We start from the raw sequence: 13,951 nt of genomic DNA, 5'->3' as shown, positions 1-13,951 counted from the left end.
AAAGCACAATAACAATGTACCAGTAAGTTTGAGTGTTTCCAAATAAAAGAAAGCACAATGATGATCTGTTATTATTTCAACACTTGTGTTTCAACTACATTAGAAGCTGTCAAGTTATCGTCAACTTATCAATGAAGAAGTTTAATCGGTGGTCGTGTCCACAACTGGCTGCAGTCTAGCAGGTGTTTTTCACACAGCTTTATGGCGACCTGTAGTCATCATTTTTGCAAAAGAAGCGTATCACCTGACACGTAGAAGCCATTTGGAAAATGTTTGTCTCTGTATTTTGGAGTTAGTTTAGTAGTTAGAGGTAGCTGCGTGTCCCAAAGAAATGGCCCCAGAGGGGTTCAGTTTTTTAGTTCAGTTCAGTTTCAGTGTATTTGGAACATGCATACGATACAATGTACTGCATCACACAGTTCCAGTTGTTTCATTACAGCACGTCCGAAAAAGAGTAGGATGAAGCAGAGCTTATTTAATCCTACTCCTTTTCATACCATAGCAATGTTATCCAATTGATGTGTTCTCTGTAACAGAACAGTGAATAAATAAATAGTATACCATTGTAAGTAAACAAATATTAAATACATAAATAATCTTTGTCTCAATAAAAAAAAAGAAGGAAAAAAAGGGTTCAAGATGTTCATCATAATTCTTGTTCTGTGTACTTTGTGAACACTTGTAGTTTGATCAGTCTCTTAAACTGAATCATATTGGTGCTTTGTTGGATTTCTTTGGTTAATCAATTCCATAATTTAATTCCACATACTGATATACTGAAGGTTTTAAGTGTTGTACGCGCATACAAAGGTTTTAAATTAGATTTTCCTCTAAGGTTATAATTCTCCTCTTTTGTTAAGAAGAGTTGTTGTACATTCTTGGCTAGCAGGTTATAGTTTGCTTTATACATCATTTTAGCTGTTTGCAAATGCAAAAAATCATTGAATTTCAATATTTGTGATTCAATAAAATGTTCTATATTTTTACATGAGGTTTCCTGTTTATTTTATCATCTATTATTACACCCAACAATGTGTTTTCTTTTACCCTTTCAATATTTACTCCGTCTATTTCTTTTTATGTTTGACTTTCCCTTCTACTGTTACCAAATAGCATTATTTTAGTCTTACTGAGATTCAAAGATCTGTTTTTGTCAAACCATTTTTTTAATTTGGTTGTTATTTGTATTATCTTCTGTGTGTTCTCTCCTGAACAAAATGCAGTTGTATCAACTGCAAATAATACTAACTTTAAATCCTTTGTAACTTTACAAATGTCATTTATATAGAGATGGTACAATTTTGGTCCGAGTATTGATACCTGAGGTACGCCACAAGATATTTTAGCTGTGTGTAAGTGTGTTCGCCTATCTTCACGTGTTACTTCCTGTTGGTTAAGTCACGTTTTACCTAGTTCAAGACCAACCTAATGCCATTCTGTTCTAATTTGTTTATTAAGATGCTGTGATTAATTGTGTCGAATACTTTTGTTAAATCCATAAACACTGCAGCAGCACATTTTTTACTATGGCTGCAGTGTTTGGAGAGCTGGCCCCTGGCTGGCACAACTCCATGGAGGCGAGTGTTTGAAGTGTCAGGTGAACATGATTCCCCCTTTTCCTCTAAATGACAGCATCTCAGTCACATTACTCCAATTTCTGTGACTTTACGCATTTAAAGTCTGTTTTTAGCAAACCCTGATTTCATCTGCGATTCTGTTCAAGTCTGTGTACCTCGTAACCGGAAGTGGAGTGTGAAGAGTTCAACTCCGATCGGCTGTTCCTCCATGTCTTTTATTATGCTTTGCAGCGGCACCTGAATAAATGTGACGGCGTGTTTGTGTCATAATTATGATGGTCGGCTAAATAAAAAAGTACAGATTAGTCCAGAGTTTTAACGGTTGGCTTGAACAGACCCAATTAGGAATCGGTACCTAAAAATACCGTTACTCTGTAAATATCCTTATTCTTAATTGTAATTTTGATTTGGTTGTTCTAGTTTTGCTAGATAATGTTCCATGTCGCACCATTGCACCAAAACAAATCTGAGTTTGTGAACCCTCACTGGCAACGGCAATAAAATAATTCTGATTCTGATTCTGAATCATGGAAATAAATAAAAATGAATGAGAATGCATTAAACAAAGCAAAGAGGATGTAAAGGGTGGAGTCATCCACGTTGCTATTTTTATTAAATGAGGTCTTGTAATGACAAAGTATCTCACAGTTTGAAGTTATACTTAGTACTTGCAGTAGTAGTATTTTTGTTCCAACCTGGAAAAAACCCACCACATTTTCTGCTGAAAATGAATAGGTAGATAGAAACAGCATCTGTGTGGGTGCGTGTGTGTGCGTGTGCGAGTGTTCCAATGGTTCAGAGAGTGGATTGAAGGCTTGTACACTTACAAAACCCAAAAACCAGTGAAGTTGGCATGTTGTGTAAATCGTAAATTAAAAACAGAATACAATGATTGGCAGATCCTTTTCAACTTATATTCAGTTGAATAGACTGCAAAGACAAGATAGTTAATGTTCGAAAGGGTAAACGTTGTTATTTTTTGTGTTACAACAGCGTGGCTTCATAGTAAAAGAGTGCGGGTACTAGACTGGCCTGCCTGTAGTCCAGACCTGTCTCTCATTGAAAATGTGTGGCGCATTATGAAGCCTAAAATACGACCACAGAGACCCCGGCCTATTGAACAACTTAAGCTGTACATCAAGCAAGAATGGGAAAGAATTCCACCTGAACAGATTCAAATTGGTCTCCTCAGTTCCCAAATGATTACTGAGTGTTGTTTAAAGGAAAGGCCATGTAACACAGTGGTAAAAATGCCCCTGTGCCCACTTTTTTTGCCATTAAATTCTAAGTTAATGATTATTTGCAACAAAAAAATACGTTTCTCAGTTCGCACATTAAATATCTTGTCTTTGCAGTCTATTCAATTGAATATAAGTTGAAAAGGATTTGCAAATCATTGTATTCTGTTTTTATTTACACAACTGCCAACTTCACTGGTTTTGGGTTTTGTACTTCCACAGAGTTTGATCCACATATTTGATAGACTCTACCCTTCAATTGCACAGTCAAAGGCCAGGTCTTTCTGAAAGATTTTTACAACATTTACTCAACAAAGGTCATCCATCTAGCCATCCATCCATCTTCTTACGCTTATCTGAGGTCATGTCGCGGGGGCAGCAGCTTAACCAGAGAAGCCCAGACTTCCCTCTCCACAACTTCGTCCATCTCCTCCCGGGAGATCCCGAGGCGTCCCCATGCAGGCTTGCTGGGAGACATAGTACCCCCAACGTGTGCTGCGTCTCCCCCGTGGCCTCTTACCGGCCGGACGTGCCCTAAACACCACCCCAGGGAGGCGTTCGGGCGGCATTCTGACCTGATTCTGACCGAATGACCGAGCTTCTCACCCTAACTCTAACCGACGGAGGAAGCTCATTTTATCCGCTTTTACTCGTGACCTTGTCCTTTCGGACAACAAAGGTCACAGATGAAAATTACGGCATTGGTCTCAATCAACAATCAGCTAGCTACGGCCGAGAGGAATGAGTCTCCATCAATAATTCTTTGCTCTTCCTATAGTCCATGAAAAACAGTCCATCTGGTCCAGACATAGCATTGTTAAAGGAAGGAGGGACGCCTGATCTTATTGGGCTACACCAGGCCTGGTCAATTATTTTGACTTGGGGGGCCAAATTTAGAGAAGTGTCTGGGGGCCGGTATATCTATTTATAGGAACACTAATACAAAACCTCACAATAATGTCTGATTGAATGCTAAGAACGTTATGACAGACCACCTTAAAAACGGAATGGAATTTTACATTGTTTTACTGAATGAGACACCCAGAATGTACATGAAAATAAAGATTGTGGGATTTACAATATTAACTATGAACGATAAAACACTGAATATTAAAAACATATGAACGTCACACCCCCTCTCGATCGACATATTTTACAATCAAGCAAAACGCAACAAAAATGCAACAAACACAGCGAAATATGAATGAGAAGGATAATAAAAAAAAACCTGCCTACAATCTGATATATCTGATACATCACTAAGTTTTAGAGCTTTGTTGTAAAAATCTCCTTCCGCGTCTGTCCCTGACACCCGCATTTCAGGCTGGCACTCTGTGGAAACGCTCCCCACCCACACTGCTTGGTGCCTCGTCTGAACTGCTGTGACATAAATGACCATAGTAACTAATTAGATTACCATAGTAACTAATTAGATTACCATAGTAACTAGTATATCATGCAAAAGCGCAGATTCCAACCATTGAAATACTTTGTATTAGAGATGTCCGATAATGGCTTTTTTGCCGAAATCCAATATTCCGATATTGTCCAACTTTTAATTACCGATTCTGATATCAACCGATACATACAGTCGTGGAATTAACACATTATTATGCCTAATTTTGTTGTGATGCCCCGCTGGATGCATTAAACAATGTAACAATGTTTTCCAAAATAAATCAACTCAAGTTATGGAAAAAAATGCCAACATGGCACTGCCATATTTATTATTGAAGTCACAAAGTGCATTATTTTTTTTAACATGCCTCAAAACAGCAGCTTGGAATTTGGGACATGCTCTCCCTGAGAGAGCATGAGGAGGTTGAGGTGGGGGGGGTGGGGGGGGTTAGGGGGTAGCGGGGGGTGTATATTGTAGCGTCCTGGAAGAGTTAGTGCTGCAAGGGGTTCTGGGTATTTGTTCTGTTGTGTTTATGTTGTGTTACGGTGCGGATGTTCTCCCGAAATGTGTTTGTCATTCTTGTTTGGTGTGGGTTCACAGTGTGGCGCATATTTGTAACAGTGTTAAAGTTGTTTATATGGTCACCCTCAGTGTGACCTGTATGGCTGTTGACCAAGTATGCCTTGCATTCACTTGTGTGTGTGAAAAGCCGTAGATATTATGTGATTGGACCGGCATGCAAAGGCAGTGCCTTTAAGGTTTATTGGCGCTCTGTACTTCTCCGTACATCTGTGTACCACTCCATACAGCGGCGTTTTGAAAAGTCATAAACTTTACTTTTTGAAACCGATACCGATAATTTCAAATATTACATTTTAAAGCATTTATCGGCCAATAATACCGGCAGTCCGATATTATCGGACATCTCTACTTTGTATAGTTCAAGACTTACGGTCATTTAAAAACATCACTGCACATCATAATGGCAGCTACAGTTCCCATCTTAAAGATCTAAAAAAAAATGTTTTGGGAACGTCCGGCGAGCCAGATTGAACAGTTTAACGGACCGCATGCGCCCCCCGGGCCTTAATTTGCCCAGGTCTGGCCTACACTGATTTTGTAATACGACACAATTAGCACATCTGCGGTCCCTTCCAGGGTCTCTCGTTGTTCCCATTGGGTTGAGTTTTTTCTTGCCCTGATGTGGGATCTGAGTTGTGGTTTGTGCAGCCCTTTGAGACATTTGTGATTAAGGCCTACATTAGTAAACTTTGATGGATTTATTGACTTCCTGTGGTCCATATAACTTTAATTAATTGAATTACATTTTTATATAGCACTTTTCTCTAGTGACTGAAAGCACTTTACATAGTGAAACCCATTATTTAAGCAGGTGGGTAAAGTATCTTGCCAAAGGACACAACGACAGTTACTAGGATGGCGGGATCGAACTTGGAACCCTCAAGTTGCTGACACGACCGCTCTGTCAACCGAGGCACGCTGCCGCGTCATATAATATTCCGCAATATTCCACATTTTTCAGAAGAGGTCTGAGTGAAAACACCGCTTCACTGCTAAAGTGTACATTTTGACTACATGTTTGTTGTTTTTTAAGATAATATTGTGAAAGTATAGTTGTGATGAGACGTAATACAAATGTGAAAAAAAACTAAACATTTATAAAACATTTAAATGATTACGTTTCATGGTAAAGTCTTTTTTTAGGAAGCAAGGACAGACAGACAATGTTACTTTTCCAGTGTCCAAGTTAGTTTAAGTTCATCTTTTTGATGAAATGTACAATCACATCAACAATTTAAGTTATTAAAAAATATATTTTATTGCAACTTTTATACATGTTATTCCTGGGGCCACAAATGGCACCGATTTGGTGAATGTCCCTTAAATATTCTGTACTATTGGATTTTGTCATGTCTGTGTGATCATGTTTTGTTTTAGTCATGTTCGGTTTTGTTTTTGGACTCTTTGTGCACTTTTGTTTGTTTTGTCACCATAGCAACCCATTAGTTTTCACCTGTCATGTCACGCACCTGTTTCACGTGTCATGTCACGCACCTGTTTCACGTTTTGAGTCACGCACCTGTTTTCACTCATCATGTCCCTATTTAAGCCTGTCTGTTTCTGTTGTTCGTCCTGGTGACATTCTCTATCTATCCATCCATGCTACCCATGATATTCCTGCCACCATAGTTCCATGCCAAGTACGTTTTGTTTATTAATGCCACAGTTAGTGTTTTTGTTTCATTGTTCATAGTTTCTGCCTTTTGTGCAAGTTTTGTTTCATTAGCCAAGTTTTTGTACTTCTGCCTTGTGCGTGCTTTCTGTTTATTTCTTTTTGTAGTCATTATTAAATCACGTACCCACCTTCACGCCACGTATGGTCCACATCATTTGCACCACGGGAGAACAAATGACGCCAAAGTCCAAGTCTTGACAGATTTGTGTTGATGAAATCATTGTGTACACTAAAAAAGACTCATCATAAAATGGAGTTGATATTGTTACATTTTCTTATTTAGTATTTTTCACAAATATGTTTAAACAGTAATATTTTATCTGTCTCATACTGACTATGGAGATGATATCAGTAGAAACAACTGCATTTAGTTTAGATAATAATGAGTCACATATTGGAATATGGGATCCATTATTTAAATTAGTTTTAACTATTAAAATATGACTTATTTTATCTTTGTGGAAAATATTGGACACCATGTCCAATATTTAATATTGCCACAGCCACTGTGGCAATATTGTTCTTTTTTTTTAAATGTTTTTATTTTATTTTTTTTACAAATGGCTGTGATGATGATGTCAATGAGGGATTTCTAATCACTGTTATGTTGGAATTCTTATTTATATTGATACTGTTGTTGATATTATTCATTTTTTGTTTGGCTACTTTTGGATTGTTTTGTGTCATGTTTGTGTGTCCTCTCAATTGCTCTGTTGATTGCTATTCTAAATGTTGCTGGTTTGGTTTTGGAATTGGAATTGTATTTTTGTAGTATTATTGTGTATTATTTTGTTGGATTGATTATTATTAAAAAATAAATAAAAAAAAAAGGACATCGGTAGCCGTATCGGTATTGGCCACTCTAAATCTGTATTTCAATCCAGTAATATGGGATCGAGAGCAGGATTTGCTGTATCGCCAGGCCCTATTTCTCTTCCCGAGAGGCGCTTACGAGTGGGCGTGGCCTGTTGGCAGGGTTATGCGATGACGTCACCGAGAGCTGTTCTACGCTGTGGTGCTGAAGAGAAAAACTCTCCTCGCCTTTTCTCGCCCGCTTCAGTCTCGCTTCCTCCGCCGCTGCTGACTTGGCTTTTACCGTTGGCGGGTGCTGGAAGGCGGGATCCCCTCAGGCTCACCCACCGCGGCTGCGCCGGAGCTCAGCAAGCAGCGGGAGACATGTTTGACTGGTAAGTCGCTTCTCTTCTGCTACAACAGTAATGCTCCATTTTGCATGGAGATGCTGGATTGTCCATGGAATCGATGCATTCCCGACAAGCTGACTCGTTTTGTGTGTGTGTGTGTGTGTGTGTGTGTGTGTGTGTGTGTGTGTGTGTGTGTGTGTGTGTGTGTGTGTGTGTGTGTGTGTGTGTGTGTGTGTGTGTGTGTGCGCGCGCGTGCGTTCGTGCGTGTGTGGAACCTCTGAGGCCGCGCCTAAACCTGCAGACCCGCCAGGTTTTCCCACATTTGACTCATATTTGCACGATTCGTCTGCGAAAGGAATGAAAATAACTCTATTTTTCATTCCAACTTCTTAGCCTTTTATTGACTTACGCCTCAGTTACTAGTTGGTGTTTTTCCACATGTAAATTCACAAGTCATCTTGATTTTTTAAAAAACTTTTAACTATTAAATATAATCCATTTAATTTACTATACTTTAAGACAGGGGTGTCCAAAGTGCGGCCCGGGGGCCATTTGCGGCCCCCAGCTAATTGTTTACCGGCCCGCCACTCATTCTGGAAATGCTATTGCAAAAATAAAAATGAATGAGGTGAAATCTAACGAGAAAAAGTTGCAATGTTGACACAAAGCTGCCATGCAGGCTGTTTTTTTTTTCTTTTGTCTTTCTTTATTTTTATTTTTTTGCCATTGCTCAAAAAAAAAAATAATGCCAAAAAATCCATGTTATAATGAATTATTTTCAAGGCTCCAATTACTTCAAATATTTCACTTTAAAATGTTTTATGTGGTAAATATTGCATATGTTGTGTAGTTGCCATATAAAAACATCAACGTTTTATTTGACAAAAGAGCATAAAACAAACAAAATAATAGTTCAAACGTCAAATCGACAGATATATCTGAAGTTGAGCTCCTAACTTAAGTGTTGAAAGTAAATGAAAAACCTAATAAAAACGTATGACTTTATGAGTGGGGCACCTTTTGGATCCCAAATATATTTAGTGGTATTTTATTTATCTTTTCACTGTGATTACTCAAAGATATTAAATCATTTAAATCAATGCATTATTGATCTTTTAGGGCTCTAATGACTAGATACTGCATATTTCAGTTTTACTATAAAAAACAAAGTTGTTTTTGACATAAAAGCCATAAAACATTTTTTTGTATTACTTTATATCAACTTGAAGTTGATATAGAGATTTACTGTAAGCGTTAAATAAAAAAAAATAATAATTTGACTTATTTTTAACATTTTAATGACTGAGACCCTTTATGGCCCCCGGGACCCCTAAATGTAAAATACATTTAAAAATCCATATATTTTGTTACGGTTTAAAAAGGAAAAATATCAAAATGGCCCCTACATTCTTTAATTTTTCCTTGTGCGGCCCTCAGTGGAAAAAGTTTGGACACCCCTGCTTTAAGAGCAATAAACTTTCCTTTCCTGCTGGTTAAGTCACCATCTTTCTACTCTTTATTAATATTATCAACAAATAAGGACAGGGTGATGGTGCCCCTAAAGAGAACCTTACCACTTTTTTTTATTATGTGAAACAATTTTCATACCTATATACTTGAATCTATTTTGATGTTTTGTACTTAATAAAAATGTTTGCGGGAAATAAATTGTTCAATAATTACTTTATTAGAGTTTTTATCAATCAATCAATAAAAGTTTTTATATATAGCCCTTAATCACAAGTGTCTCAAAGGGCTGCACAAGCCATAACGACATTTGTCGCAAATTCTGGCCATCAAAGAGCGACCCAATATAAATAATGAACACATTACAATTGTGAAAAATAGACATTACTTGCATGCCAAATATTAAATATTTAAATCAGAACTAAATTCCGACAAAGACAGCAAATGTGTATCTTTTGCTGACTTGCAAAAGTCCATATTTGGAAGGTTTGCTGAAAAAGTCGATTAAAACAAACAAATGGCATTTCTTATTTGTTGGGATTCTAAATCGATTCATAATTTCCTAGAATCGATTGTAAAAGATAAGTTTTCTTTTTTTTTGTTCTTTGTATATACGACAAAGGTCTTTTAAAAGTTATAAGTCTGCCTTACAAGACCAGCACTAACGTTGTGTGCCACAGTAAGAACATGTAGGTGAATTTGCTATTACTGGACAATAGGGCGCACCGGATTATAAAGTGCACTGCCGATGAGCGGGTCTAGTCAGGTTTGTTTTCATGCAAAAGGCGCACCGGATTATAGGGCGTATTAAAGGGGTCATATTATATATATATATATATCCTCGCGACCCCGAAGGGAATAAGCGGTAGAAAATGGATGGATATATATATATAAAACACAGTTGACGCAGGGGTAGATCTAGCTTTGGTTTATGACTGAGACCAGGGATCTTGGGCTGGAAAAGGTTGGTGACCACTGCAGTAGTGTATCGTGGTTTCTTCTAGTTGGTCAGCAGGGTTGCAGACAGGATGTGTTTTAGTCCACTCCTCTTTTTTTTTCTTCTTTTTTTTTGTCCCTGGCAAACCATATAGTTGATGTAGATGCCCACGTCGGCTGTTCAGATTTATTTTACAAAAGAGAAGTGTAGGATGCTTCTCTTGTTGCCTTATTTGTATTTGACTTTATTAAATGTATTTATATTATCATTTGGTGCAGCCGGGCCGGAGCAGATTTATATTTTTTCTAAATGTAAAACACTTCCTTGTGGTCTAACATGTAATAGTGGTTCTTTGGTCAAAATGTTGCATAGATTATGTTTTACAGATCATCTTCAAGCCACTTTCTGACAGTCGCTTATTTACGTGGCTCACCTTCGGCAGCGTCTTCTCCCCGTCATCTTTGTTGTAGCGGTGTAGCGTGCAAGGACGGGTGTGGAAGAAGTGTCAAAAGATGGAGCTAACTGTTTTAATGACATTCAGACTTTACTTCAATCAATAACGGAGCAGCATCTCCTCATCCGGAAACAACAATAAGGCCGGAAATGTGTCCCGTGAAAAACCGTCCGACCGGAACTCTCTAATAACTAAAGTTCCTTGGGTGAATAATGTAAACTCACTACACCGGTATGTTTTAGCGCTTTCATGGCGAGTTTACTGACAGATATAAGTAAGAACTTTACACTACTTTATATTAGAAATGGCAACAGCGGAGGATGAATGTCACATAACAAGAAGATAGAGAAAAAGAATAAGCTTATCGACTACGGTGTCGCCACAGACTACAAAGGCGGACACGCGCACATTTACAGGACTTATGCAGATCCCAAATACAGATCAGCAGGTACCAGAAGGTAAGAAAAGTTGCTTTTGCATAATATTGCGAAACAAAACGCCAGATAATATGTCTTACCTTATACACACACCATAATAATACTCGTAAGCTTGATGGATTGAAGCACAGTACAATCCATCAAGCGGTGCGGCTTCATAGCTTACCAAAGTCGTACTAAAACATGTTGATAGATTTTTGAGCGCCATGTGTAATGTTCTATATTTTCAATGGAACATGTAAAATATTGGTGTTGTTTACTTGAGTCATATTGCAGTCCACACGTATCTGTTATGTGTGACTGCCATCATATTGCAGTCTGCACATATCTCTTGTGTGTGACTGCCATCTACTGGTCACACTTATTATTTCACAATGTACCAAATAAAAGAGCTTTGAGGTCGGTAAGCACAACCAATATTATTCCGTACATTAGGCGCACCGGGTTATAAGGCGCACTGTAGAGTTTTGAGAAAATGAAAGGATTTTAGGTGCGCCTTATAGTCCAGAAAATACATTATATTCTTATCAGTGATGTAGCAGGAAGGGGCTTGGAATACGTCTGTGGTAAGATTTCATATGAAGCGCCCTGTCTGTCATTCATTAACTGACATTCTACATGCGCTTATTCACGCAAAATGTGATGTATTTATTTAGATGATCAGCCACCAGAAAACATACTTATTGTTATTTTATTCCAGACATACAACGATGACAAGTATGACTAATGAAAACACAGATTTATAACTCAAAATATGTTTAACTGGAGGAAGCAAAATCATTTTATCATCAGCCATTCTCCCTATGACAAAAATCCATATAAATGTGAGAGAAATGTACAGTTCCAGTTATGTCGACAACCGCTCATGTTGAGGTCAGTCAGCCAGTCCCACGGTTTCTACTAAATGCATATTCTTAGTATCGAGCATCATGTCAACATCCAATGACTCTGAGTTCGAGTCCGACGTTGACGGAGACGCTGACATGCTGTGTGTCAGTTTCAGCACAGAGCAGATCAGACAGTGTGGGATTAGCTATTTTATAGGATCGTCACCCTGATCCGCTCGTCAGTTGGCCTACTTAAGGCCACATCTGGTCAGCACACTGCAGTGAGTACACAGACATTGCATGCTTGTATTTGAACTGTTTTATGCAAGTCTTGGATAAAGACTCATTATTATCAAATAGGGCTGCAACAACTAATCGATTAAATCAATTAAAATCGATTATTAAAATAGTTGCCGATTAATTTAGTCATCAATTCGTTGGATCTATGCTATGCGCATGCGCAGAGTTTTTTTTTATTTTTTATTTTTTTTTATTTCTTTATTTATAAACTGCAACATTTACAAACAGCTGAGAAACAATAATCAAAACAAGTATGGTGCCAGTATGCTGGTTTTGTTTTCAATAAAATACTGGATAGGATAGAAAGTAGATAGTTTGTCTCTTTTATCCGATTATTAATCGAAGTAATAATCGACAGATTAATCGATTATCAAATTAATCGTTAGTTGCAGCCCTATTATCAAATCATATTACCTAAAACTAAATGATAAACATGTTACACACCGAGTAGGAACAAGCAAGAGCAGACAAGAAGCCAGATTTCTAATCATTGCTATGTTGGAATTCTTATTAATATCGATACTGTTGTTGATATTATTCATTTTTGTTTGACTACTTTTGGATTGTTTTGTGTCATGTTTGTGTGTCCTCTCAATTGCTCTGTTGCTGAATGTTGCTGGGCCGGGTTTGGTTTTGGAATTGAAATTGTATTATTATGGTGTTATTGGGTTTTATTTTGTTGGACTGATTAATTTTAAAAAAAAATAAAAAAAGAAGCCAGCTTGAAACAACAGACCTGAGCTGAGAAACAGATATTATTTCACGTTCCTCTGAGAGGCGCTCATAGCGCAATGAACAAGAATTGGGTCAAAAAACACTGACTTAATTGCAAAGACTACTGCCTGACTACGAAACCAAAATTATACCCAGAAGTGTAAGAAAAGAAAATATAACAATTAGATAGCACTTTTTTATTATCATCTCACTTGTTAAATTTTACATTAAAATATAGATTTTTTTTAGGGCTGTATTTTATTCTAAAAAAAATAACATTTACCAACACCTGAACACACGCATATTGAGACAATTTGATTCAGAATCATTTCGGGATTCAACAGGATTCTGGATTCAAACCGATTCTTGGATATAAAACATTTTTAAAATAGATTACAAAAGATCCACTTGGATGCTGATGTAAGACTTTTACACACAGAGGGTAAGCACGGATATGGCATACTGTATATATATACTGTGTATATAAATAAATGGGTTATACTTGTATAGCGCTTTTCTAGCTTCAAGGTACTCAAAGCGCTTTGACACTATTTCCACATTCACCCATTCACACACACATTCACACACTGATGGCGGGAGCTGCCATGCAAGGCGCTAACCAGCAGCCATCAGGAGCAAGGGTGAAGTGTCTTGCCCAAGGACACGACGGATGTGACTAGGATGGTAGAAGGTGGGGATTGAACCCCAGTAACCAGCAACCCTCCGATTGCTGGCACGGCCACTCTACCAACTTCGCCACGCCGCCCCATATATATATATATATATATATATATATATATATATATATATATATATATATATATATATATATATATATATATATATATATATATATATATATATATATATATATATATATTAGGGGTGTGGAAAGAAAAAAATATATATATATATACAGTATATATATATATATATATATACAGTATATATTAGGGGTGTGGGAAAAAATCGATTCGAATTCGAATCGCGATTCTCACATTGTGCGATTCAGAATTGATTCTCATTTTTTAAAAATCAATTTTTATTTATTTTTTATTTTTTTATTTTCCTGAGGTAACTTTCCTGAAGGAATCAATAAAGTACTATCTATCTATCTACACTGTGTCCAATATTTTCACAAAGATAAAATAAGTCATATTTTTGGTTCATTTAATAGTTAAAACAAATTTACATTATTGCAA

At 37.2% G+C, this 13,951-nt stretch overlaps 1 protein-coding gene across 3 annotated transcripts in view; it reads left to right on the top strand.

The window, feature by feature from the left end:
• The first annotated feature begins 6,376 nt into the window (after positions 1–6,376).
• Positions 6,377–13,951, top strand: part of smpd3 (sphingomyelin phosphodiesterase 3) — a 118,364-nt gene continuing 110,789 nt past the window's right edge. For 2 of the 3 annotated variants that reach the window (XR_009821321.1, XM_062022414.1), the window contains exon 1: positions 7,471–7,658. The gene's annotated coding sequence lies outside the window, so the exon portion shown is untranslated. Of the gene's footprint in view, positions 6,437–7,470; positions 7,659–13,951 lie in introns of those variants that run through there. The other variant, XM_062022415.1, reaches the window with a different exon arrangement.

Source organism: Entelurus aequoreus, linkage group LG16 (assembly GCF_033978785.1).
Source record: "Entelurus aequoreus isolate RoL-2023_Sb linkage group LG16, RoL_Eaeq_v1.1, whole genome shotgun sequence".
Classification (NCBI taxonomy): domain Eukaryota; kingdom Metazoa; phylum Chordata; class Actinopteri; order Syngnathiformes; family Syngnathidae; genus Entelurus; species Entelurus aequoreus.
This window is presented reverse-complemented; position numbering and strand designations above follow the sequence as displayed.